Source organism: Xenopus tropicalis, chromosome 3 (genome assembly GCF_000004195.4).
Source record: "Xenopus tropicalis strain Nigerian chromosome 3, UCB_Xtro_10.0, whole genome shotgun sequence".
Taxonomy (NCBI): domain Eukaryota; kingdom Metazoa; phylum Chordata; class Amphibia; order Anura; family Pipidae; genus Xenopus; species Xenopus tropicalis.
The window spans coordinates 103,618,433-103,629,697 of NC_030679.2; the positions used below are offsets into that span (position 1 = coordinate 103,618,433).

Sequence of the window (11,265 nt, forward strand, 5' to 3'; positions counted from 1 at the left end):
GGCCTTACCAGGGACCTATAAAGCGGCAAAAATATGTTCTCATCCCTTGAGTCAATGCCCTTTTTTATACAAGACAGCACTTTATTTGCTGTAGTAGCCACAGAATGACACTGCCTGGAATTAGACAACTTGTGATCTACAAAAACCCCTAGATCCTTCTCCATTAAGGATGCCCCCAACACACTACCATTCAGTAGATAGTTTGCGTTCACACTGCTTAGTTTGGGTGCCGATTTTTAATAGCTCAGGAGGTGGGACCAATTTCCCACCCTCCCTTTCCTGCTATGAATTTCTGTTTCAAGTTCTGCAAGCACTAGTGAGTCAGTTGTCTCCTGAAAATATAGACGGCCTGCTTTCCAGAGAAGTTATTGGGGGCTGCTAAAACTGACGCAGAGAAATGTCGGCTGTTTTGGTTTGCTCCAAAGACCTTAAACTGACCCACAATAGCTTTATCTGCACCCCAACCCTCTACCCACCATTAAAGCCAAAGTAACATCATCATGCTGGAAGTGGCATTATCCGTTGGTGGATAAAGGTGAGAAACGAGGAAAAGAAGCTCAGTCTTCTTAATTTTTTATAGGTACCCTCAAGTATATGACTTACTGTTCAGCTGTTGGATGTTTACTTGACCATAACAGCTGTACTATGCCATTTTTTATCCTGAGTCTTTTCAGTATGTTCTACATATATAGGTCCCAAGTGTGGTCCCCCACCCCCCCACATGATAAACCACCACCTCCAGTACAACTGAGCTCATTCTTCAAGGCTTTAGTATTATACTTTTGAAATATTTTTCATTTCCAAAAAAGGGCTCTTACCAGTAATGAGGCACTTTGTACAGAAATATAGAAAGCAATAAAATTAATTTAGAATTCCACCATTAGTATGTTGTAAAATAGATGTGTTTTAGTATTCTCAGAATTTATAACAAGAAATCAAACCCTATGGGTTAGGAATCAAAATGCAGCCCATGCTGTTTAGGGAGGCTCGCCATGATGCCATTCATTGCAATTAAATCTTTTCCTAAAACAGCATTTTAAATAATCTTTATAATAAATTCCGTACCATTTCTTGGGTCCTATGAGGAAAAAATTAGGAAAGTGAGTTATAATTAGGGGTATTTATAAAACACTGTCGTACAATTGTGTCATCGAGCACCCTGCACAGCTAGCAGACCATGCCACAAAATAACAATTACAGATACAACACATTAAATTAATATTAAATCTTATTCATTTGTATGGCAAAATTGTGTCATCATCCACCTGATGTTTATTAAAAAGGAGGTATTGGCTGGACATACAATTCCTATACTAACCATTAGGTGGCAGCAGAAAACCAATGTTATTTTAGTAACTTGCATACAGATAAATAGGGGTCATGCGTCCTTCATTTATGTCTAGACATTTACAGGATAAAACTACTCATACTCTGTACAGTAGCACCATTGCTGCTAAGAAATATTTTTGAAACTGCGGGACAAACAGATATAACCTGTCTAGCCACAATCTTTCTCTAGTGTAACATGAGCAGCTTAGTTGTCATTGATTGCTGGGAGAATAGGCCAAAATAAAACCAACAACCCTGTAATATGACAGGGAAACCATAGTCATGAAACTAACTGCATATACATTTTAAGCAATAATTGCTCATCAGTTGGAAATTTTCTAGCACTATTCAGCATGTGGAAGTCATGAGCACAAGGGCATTAAAGGGGTTGTTTAACTTGAAATTAACTTTTGGTAAAATGTAGACATTGACATTCTAAGACCATTTGATACTGGTCTTCATTTTTTATTTTGTATGGTTCTTCAATTATATAGCTTTCTGCTCAGCAGCTCTCCAGTTTGGTACTTCAGCAGCAATCTGGTTGCTATGGTCTTATTTACCCTAGAAACCAGGCAATGGTTTGAACGAGAGATAGGAATATGAATAGTAGATCGCCTGAATAGAAAGATATGGAATAAAAAGTAACAGCAGCAATAAGATTGTAGCCTCACAGAACAATAGTTCTTGGCTGCCTTGGTCAGTGACCCCCTTTTTAAAAGCCGGAAGCAGTCAAAAGAGAGAGAGGCAAATAATTCAAAAACTACAAAAAAAAGAAGAGCAAAGTTGCTAAAAACAGGCCATTCTATCACACACTAAAAGTTAACTGAAAGGTTAACCACCCCTTTAAGATAATTAGGCCATGGCAGAAAAAAAGAAAAAGCAATGGAATTAAAGCCCCAAAGTTTGCACCAGTGCTAATAAAACATAGCAAGCAAGCAAACAGTGGGTAGCATTTACTGGGTACAAGTTAAAAGGTAAACTTATTAGCTGTTAGGTGCAAAGTTTTCTCCAAGCTGAATAACCCATATCATTACATTACCCTGCATAGATGATGACATTGAGTTCCCATTTTGGTACTCACATAGCCCACCTCATAGTAAGAACCCACATCTGACTCTTGAGCTTCCTTGGCTTTTAGGCACCTAGCAATGCTTGGTTCAGGTCAGCTGGTGCTTAAAGGGTTAATATATTGTCCAAGCAATTTCCTGCATATATTTAAATATGACATTTGTGTAAACTTTGTACAGACGAAAGACCTTATACGCACACCCTTAACTCTCCTCAATATTTCACGCTCGGTGCTCACTGCGGAGGGATCGGCACCCTCCAAAAAAGTCCAAATCGAAGAAAGCAATGGCACTCAGGAGCTACAAACGGGACTAGCCCTCTAGATACTTTATTACGGAAGTGCAACGTTTCGGGGCAACACCGAAACGTTGCACTTCCGTAATAAAGTATTTAGAGGGCTAGTCCCGTTTGTAGCTCCTGAGTGCCATTGCTTTCTTCGATTTGTGTAAACTTTGCCATTATGTTATCATTTTGGGCACTTCTGAGAACCGGGAGTACTATTTATGAGTCACAAATTTGTCAGAACATCCTTGGCTAAATGAGAAACAAGGCATTAGAAAAATACATTATACAAAATACTCAAAAAATAATTTCTGGCCTGCTCCACTTTACTGAATTATCAGCATTGTTATTTTAAAGGCAATCAAATGTTAAAACATTAGTGGGAATGGACCTCAGGCTTGGGCCAGCCTTCCTTCTCCATAAAAATTGAATATGCCCAGGGTACTTTCTTCTAGAGTGCTGTGGTTTATCCTTTTTTTTCCTCCTAAGGGTTCAGGGTCTATATGCACTATAGTGCCTTTTAGGGTTGCTGTTGAAACCAGGATGGTGATATCACAGGGGGGCAATGATGTTGAGGGGGTAGGACCATGTTGTACAGGGTGGGCCATAAGGGTATGGGGAAAGACCAGATTGGGAATTTCCCCCTCTGCATTTTGCTTCTCTAAACTTTGAACCCCAGACAGATAATTTTGACCAAAACAGCTGAATTTCACCCTAGACTGTCCAACAAGGAACACACACGCTAGCTCAGGCTAGTTATTTGCCCTGTTACAAGATGCCAAGCACATTTTAACATTATGTTCTACTTTAAACATGCATTTAGCACATGTTACAGTTGTAGTGGATGTACTCATAGTTATTTGACCTCTAAAGCCTTGGTGGCCACTATGAGGAGTTGGCATTACTGGACAAAACCCAATTCCCATAAAATACTGAAGAAACAGGAAACAGAACTAGCACCATACGGTCTATTGTCTGCAGAAGATAAAGGGTTAGACCTGTGTTTGCTGTGCAGGGAAGTTTGAGATGATCCACCAACAAACAAAAAAAGCACTTTTTAAGTAAAAAAGGCTACAAATGTTATTGTTGCTTTATATTACTTATCTTCCTACTTCGTATACTATACGTATTCCATTCTCTTATTTAAACCACTGCCTGGTTGCTAGGCAATATAAGACCCTAGCAACCAGATAGCTGAAATAGCAAAATGGAGGGCTGCAGAAAAAGTAAATAACTGAAAAACCATAAAAATATAAACAAATTGCAAACTGTCTCAGAATATCATTGTCTACTTCAGACTAACTGTAAAGGTGAACTACCCCTTTCAAGGCAATGGCAGCTTTAATGCCTGTAGCCTGCCCTGTGCAGAACTCTGCCTCTACTAACTGACCAGACATCTTTTACCAATGGGACTAGAAGCCAATGCTTACTGGAAAATGCTGTGTTTATCACTGGTGGGTACAGACACTTGGGTTAAAATCAGTCAAGACTTGCATTACTGTGCTGGAACACATAAAAATGTATTGCACAGCAAATTTAAAGAGCTATGGATACTGAACTTTATAAATATGATTGCCGTGTCTTACCTTTAAAATGAAACCCCCCCTAAAAAAACGTACAGGGGGGGGATTCAGAAGCAAAAATTAAATTGAAGTAAAAAATTGTTGACAAAAAAAACATTTTGCCATAGGGTGGCATAAATAGTTGGCGGTCAGGCAATGTGCATTTGTTGTTGGTTTTTGGGTAAAAACAAACATTTTAGGAAATTTAAACACCAAATTTGTAAATCCACCCCCCACCTGGTATGCTATAGGGCTAATTACTAATGCCTTGATCCTGTGCTAGGGGTAGCTCAGGCAGCAACAGGGAATTTTCATAGTATTTTTCAGGAGATGAAATGATAAAGCTCTCTACAAATAAATGTATGTTTGAAACTATGATACACAATATTATATATTCCAAACTATGTTGCATTTTCAATGTGTGATTATAGTAGGTAACAATAGACAGGAATACACTATGTAAGTAATGCAGTGAGGCAAAGCACAGCAGCATGTATTATACCTATACTGTTACAGCAGCACCAGTGCACTATTTACTGTACATTTACATGTTGGACTTACCCAGCTTCAGACTGGCCCTGCCAGCAGCCCCTCCATTACTGCAACTCCCTGTAGGCAGAGTGAGGGGACAAGCCCAGGCATGCTAGCCAGCTTCCACTCCCAGTGCCCAGTAAGGAAACAACAGAGGGATAATGGAAGTGCGCATTTGACTGAGGGGAAAATTTTGGTCCTGTATTACCACTGACCTGAGTGTCTATTTGTAAGCAGTTTCAGTTTTTCTCGCACCTTCACATTTCCTGCTTCGGAATACACCAGGTATATTGACTTTCTTCATTATATATCTGATGGCTGTAACTCTGTGCAAACATATCTGAAATGAGCACCCCCCACTCTTGCAGTGGTAGAGGTGTAAATCTTGCACCATTGCCATGAAATAATTCAGATGAATGAAAAACACCTGATTCTGGGCTGCTACCCTTTCAGCAACTGCACGGTGGCTGTACTGAATGAGAACTAAACCCCAAATCACTGAAGGGAGACAATGTCAGGTACCCCCAGTGACTCCAATCACTAACCTTCTACTCGATGCCAGCCCTAAAAATCATGAGGGAAACCTTTTTGAGACCTTATTTTATGTTATAATTTAGTGTGAAGAGGAGTTTATACCTAAAAAAAACAGGACTGGATCATTAACTCCCTCATGACATGGGGTTTGTTGACATCTGTGACTTTAGCATGAAGCACTTTGCTGCCATCTTGATTCTTGCTCCCAGATATCCTTGGCCTTGGTTGCATGTGAAGTAGGGTAATCACCATAATAAGTTCTGTATTACTAATGCTATAGGCTATATTCTACACCAAAGTAGCCTGGGCCAGTACATTTTTAAAGAAGTTATGTTTAGTGATCAATAAATTGGCATGCCAACTCCAGGGATGTTGGGTATCTGTTTAAAGCCCGACCACATGAAAAATGCATCACATGGCAAACACAGATATTAACACCTGTGGATATGCATCTGTAAGCATTCCACTGTCTAGCAGCAGAATTGTAATCAGTTTCATTCTATGGATCAGTACCAATGGCATACGGAGCTACTAAGAGCAGCTACTTATCACGGCTAAAATAGACAATGCTGATCATTTACTTATAATTGTCTCTGTGTGTGTTTTAGCAGAGGCTATTCTCAGTATTGTCTATGGAAGGGTATTTTCTGGTGTTTAGTAGCCGTGACAGTGGAATACTTACAGATGCAAATACACAGGTGTTAATATGTGTGTTTGCACACAGCTGTTAACCCATGTGTTCCTATGGTGGGTTTTTTTTGTGTATTCCATTGCATGGGAATACATACCTCCCAACCGTCTTGATTTTTGCAGTTTTTTCCCCCTTTTAAAGGAGAAGGAAAGTCTAAGTCACTTGGGGGTGCCAAAATATTAGGCAACCCCAAGTGACTTTAATCGCTTACCTTGTACCCCAGGCTGGTACCCCTGTTAGGAGAAAACTGCACCAGCCCAGAGTAGCTGCAAGCACGTCCTTCTTCCACGTTGGTGCATTTTGCATGCGCAGAAGAGTGAAAAGCTGAACTTAAACAAGAAAGTCGGCTTTTCACTCTAATGCACATGCGCCGGCCCAGGGATTTCGCAACAGAAGAAACGCGGAAGAAGGAAGCGCTCGCTACAGGTACCCCGGGCTGGTGTGGTTTTCTCCTTACAGAGGCACCAGCCTGGGGTACAAAGTAAGCAATTTAAGTCATTGTGGGTGCCTAACATTTTGGCACCCCCAAGTGACTTAGCCTTTCCTTCTCCTTTAAGGTTGATGTCAGACGTGGCGTATTCTCTGCAAGGCAAAAAACGCTTGCCGAGAATACGCCCCGCTACTGTAAATGTTTCCTACCTGTGCCTGCACACAAATGAATGAGATATGCTCGGGTGCAGGCACACGTAGCCGTAAAATGCATAAAAACGCAAGAGAATGCAAAGCGTAATTTGGCTTGCTGAGAATACGCCACGTCTGACATCAGCTCAGCCCACAGTGCCAGATTCTTACTGAAAAGTACACGCCATACACTCCTACCTGTGTCTGCATCCGAATGAATGGAATAAGCTCAGGTGCAGGCACAAGTAGCTGATATGCAAAGTCTTGCGTGTTATGCAGGTTTTATGCGGATTTTGCCGCACTACGCACGCATTTCTTTTTCTCCCTCTTTACATTTGGGAGGTATGATACACAAGTTATCTGAGCCCATTCTTGGCTATATGGACTGCTCAGTTTTGCTTTTCACCTACATCCAGTAGTTCAGAGTAAAAAAAAAGTCACAACTGTGGAAAACAAAAGAAAAACTATGAAGGAATACTTTTTCTAATCATTCTAGTTAACAAGTGTTAACAACGGTAAGACATAGCATATGGCTAGTGAAATGTTCACTAAAGTTTTCCATCTGTCTCCTTATTCTTCTGCGGTCTCTGAGCATATCTTCACATACATTTGATATAATTGCTCTATGATCCTGCTTATGTACTGAGATAAGCATGGATATTTACTTGCAACACCGAGCTGCTAAATATTTGTTCAAACAAGTACAAATTATACTGAATGAAAGCAATATGCATTTATTGTTTTTGTATTCCTTTCACTGGGGAAATCATTAATGAGTCATGTCTGGTTAAATCAGTGTTTCTGCAATTCTAAATTATAATATAAGAATGTCTTTACATAATGACAGAAAGATTCTTCTCCCAAAACTGATGCCAATTAATTTTCTAAAGTATGCTGATTTGTGACTTTCAGTCCTCAGTGCAATGATATGGAAGAGATGAGCACACAAGGCAAGTATCAGGATCTGAAAGTATTGTTTAACAATAACATATAAGTAGAATGTATCTTTATTATACATTTCCTCTTTTGTAATATTAAATATGTGGAAATTATTTTCATATCCAGTGAATATGGGAATCATTTTAAGGTACCCTTTTTTAAAAAGGATATCATGGAGCTGTAATGAATGCAAAATACATTAGAAAAAAGACAGACACAACTTTGTCATTGGAGGAAACAAAGCAAAAAGCAGGGCCACTGGCAGCAGTGCCCCACAATTTACAAGGGGTGGCAAAAATCTGCTCCTTGTAACTTTAAGAGATGAAATTTTGGTAACTGAACTGAAAATTTGGCTCTTCTACTGTAGAACAGAGAGTTCCACTAGCAATGCAGCCCCACTCCATGGGATGTGAGGAGGATCAGGAAGACCGGCCAATGGTGAAGACACATGCGGCGATTAGTTGCTGAAATTTGTAAAAAAGTCAGTTGCGGCGACTAAACGCTGTGTGTGTGTCTTCGTCCTTAGGTCAGCCTGGGGCCTAGAAATGCATTTATTATTAGCATTTATGGAAACAAGGGTGAAAGTAACTGGCAAGTTATATGGGAATAAGACATATCACATGATTCCAGTTGTTTTGTCGCTCAGGTGATTAGTAGTGCTATAAGTGGGCAGTAAAGACTGCCGCAATGCAACTTTAAAGGTGTACTGACAGTCTATTTTTTAGGATATTTTAACTAAAATGCCCAGTGTCTGAATATTTCTAACTGTGTCTCATAGCCTGAGCCTGTCTGTACAGTTAAAGCCCAATCAAAGCTAACAGTGCTTAGGATTATGGGCAATACCAATACAGCTGGAGTTGTTATGTAAATGTGAATTGTGCCAATTTCCCCTGCAGAATATCAAATGGATGTTGATATGAATTTAAATATAGGTTGAATTTCATACAGAAATAGCATTTTCCTCCCCCAGAAACACTCTTCATTAACTGTACATTCCTTGGGGTTTAATTTACCTTCTGTCCTGAACCTGTACATACATGTGCTGGGAACATGTTTTGTTGGTACCTGCTTACAACTCCTACATATCAGTTTCTGCATTTTTAGATTAATATTACTTCTTTTTTTGCTCATTATACCCAAGTTCACAAATAAATAGTACATCTAGATTAGTGGCTACTTCAATGATCTTGTGCTTGATATGAAGGTTATTTCAGAAACAATTTCCAGACATATGGGGAGACAATGTATATCTCCACCACCCTTTGACTCTTTTTACAGCTGCCCTAAAACATTTAGAGCAGGGGCTCACTGTGCAGATCATGTGCTTTCCTCAGCCTGCATTTTGCAGCAGATCTGCTGTCATCCTCTTTTTCATGTAGCCCCCTGCCAGGCACAGCATCATTAGGGTGATAGCAATCCAGTCCCGGTAATACAGCTTAAGGCAGTGCTGTCCAACTTCTGTGGTGCCGAGGGCCGGAATTTCTCTAGCATACATGGTGGAGGGCCACTAATGGAAGCCATTTTGACCACTCCCCTTTTTAACTACAACCACTTCAAACCACACCCATTTTATCACAATGGTGGTAGTGCAGCAAAAACCCAAATGCTTGGTCCTCACTGTGGGGATATCAACCATCATTGATATGTGAAAAAATTATATTATGTCATATTAAGACATATGCCTTAAATTCATATGCCTCCTCCACCTCCCCTGTGGATAGCACAGCAACCCCCAGCACACAATTACACACCTTAGGGACCATTTAATGGCTATTTCCAACTGTTAACAAACTCCCAGAACAAACCCCTGCCAGGTTCATCTCCCACAGGCAGCATAGGGCAGGCAGAGTATGGCACACATAGGCAGCACTCTGCTTGCCCTATGCTGCCTGTGTGTTCCATACTCTACCTGCCCTATGCTGCCTGTGTGTGCCATACTCTGCCTGCCCTACCCTGCCTGTGTGTGCCATACTCTACCTGCCCTATGCTGCCTGTGTGTGCCATACTCTGCCTGTTCTATGCTGCCTGCGTGTGCCATACTCTGCCTGCTATACCCTGCCTGTGTGTGCCATACTCTGCCTGCTATACCCTGCCTGTGTGTACCATACTCTGCCTGCCCTATGCTGCCTGTGTGTGACATACTCTGCCTGTTCTATGCTGCCTGTGTGTGCCATACTCTGCCTGCTATACCCTGCCTGTGTGTGCTATACTCTACCTGCCCTATGCTGCCTGTGTGTGCCATACTCTGCCTGCCCTTAGCTGCCTGTGTGTGCCATGCTCTGGCTGCCCTACCCTGCCTGTGTGTGCCATACCCTCCCTGCCCTTTACTGCCTGTGTGCCATACTCTGCCTGCGCTGCCTCTGTGTGCCATACACACAGGCAGCATAGGTCAGGCAGTCCATACAATGTCTGAGGTATGAACAGGTGAACAATGTGGGTGATTACAGCCTGAGCCTGGGGTGTGAACACTGCAGGGGGTGAACAATGCAGGAATTAAAATGTGTTAACAACACAGGGGATTACATTTTTAAACAATACAGGGGGATTACAGCCTGAATCTCAGGTGAGAACCATGCAGGGGGGCAGTTAATCTCAGTACTGATACCATTTAAATCTTACTCAAAGGTAAGCCATCAAAGCAGCCAGACAGGTGGGGGGCCACACAGAGGGGGGTCACGGGCCTCATGCAGCCCGCAGGCCACCAGTTGGACAGCACTGGCTTAAGGTATCAAAATACCCAGTGTGGATCATTTTCACCCTAATCATATGGAGGGTATGCGAATATGGGATGTGGATAATTCATGAACAAAAGGGAACAGAACCACATTCAAGGGTTTGCGTGTAACAACCCTAAAGAAAGTAAAAATCTTGTTGGTTGCTATAGGTTACAAATTCAGAATAAAATTAAATTGGTTGATGCTATTGATGCAAAATGTAATTATTAATGTTAAAAAGTTACACCAACTTCACAAATGCATAAGCTGTTCTGACAAACAGAACGATCCTTGGTGGAGGGCAAATAGGGGCAGCTGCACTGGGCCCTGTACTTCAAAAAGGCAGTGGGTCCTACCCTGATTGCACAATTGCCTGTTTATAGACTTCTCTATCAATATGAGGACCCAACACTGGATAGCAGGGCCTATGCAAAGGATGGGAAACAATTGTTGACATGCCCTTAATATGGTACCTTTGTTAAATGGGCATAAATACATGCTGCAGACTGAACTGATTTATGTGAAGCATGTACTTACTGTAAATTAGTTGCTAATTAGCCATGCAGGACATGGATTCAAAACATGCAAGTATTAAAGAGTAAGGCGGCAACCCTATTAACAACACATCCAGGAGCTTCTATTAGGACTCTTATTGATTGGTATTTTGCCCTGCGGTGGTGCACACCTATGTTCCACCACAGGGAAGCCCAGAACAAAACGCAATTTATTCTTTCTTATGTGTCTGTACTGAGACAGGCGCTTCTATGCACCGAATGCAGATGGAATGCAACATGCTGTATTCCACCGCAGAGAAACATTGGGCAAAACGCCTGAGTAAGTGTTAATACACTAAACCTCATTCTTGAGCTGAAACTTCTGTAGGTACATGCTCCGATTCTGTCCATTCTAGAGATGTGCAACCTCCTGCAGATAAATTTACACCACTTGTAAAATTGCCCCACTCTGTCATCAACACATGGGCCTCGGTGCCAGC

At 41.3% G+C, this 11,265-nt stretch overlaps 1 long non-coding RNA gene across 2 annotated transcripts in view; it reads right to left on the minus strand.

Annotated features, from left to right (window-relative positions):
* LOC105946762 overlaps positions 1 to 5,097 on the minus strand; it is a 192,944-nt gene extending 187,847 nt beyond the window's left edge. Inside the window, exon 1 of one of the 2 annotated variants that reach the window (XR_004222041.1) lies at positions 4,803 to 5,097. This is a non-coding gene — a long non-coding RNA (uncharacterized LOC105946762). The remainder of the gene's footprint in view (positions 1 to 4,802) is intronic. The other variant, XR_001170200.3, reaches the window with a different exon arrangement.
* Positions 5,098 to 11,265: the final 6,168 nt, after the last annotated feature.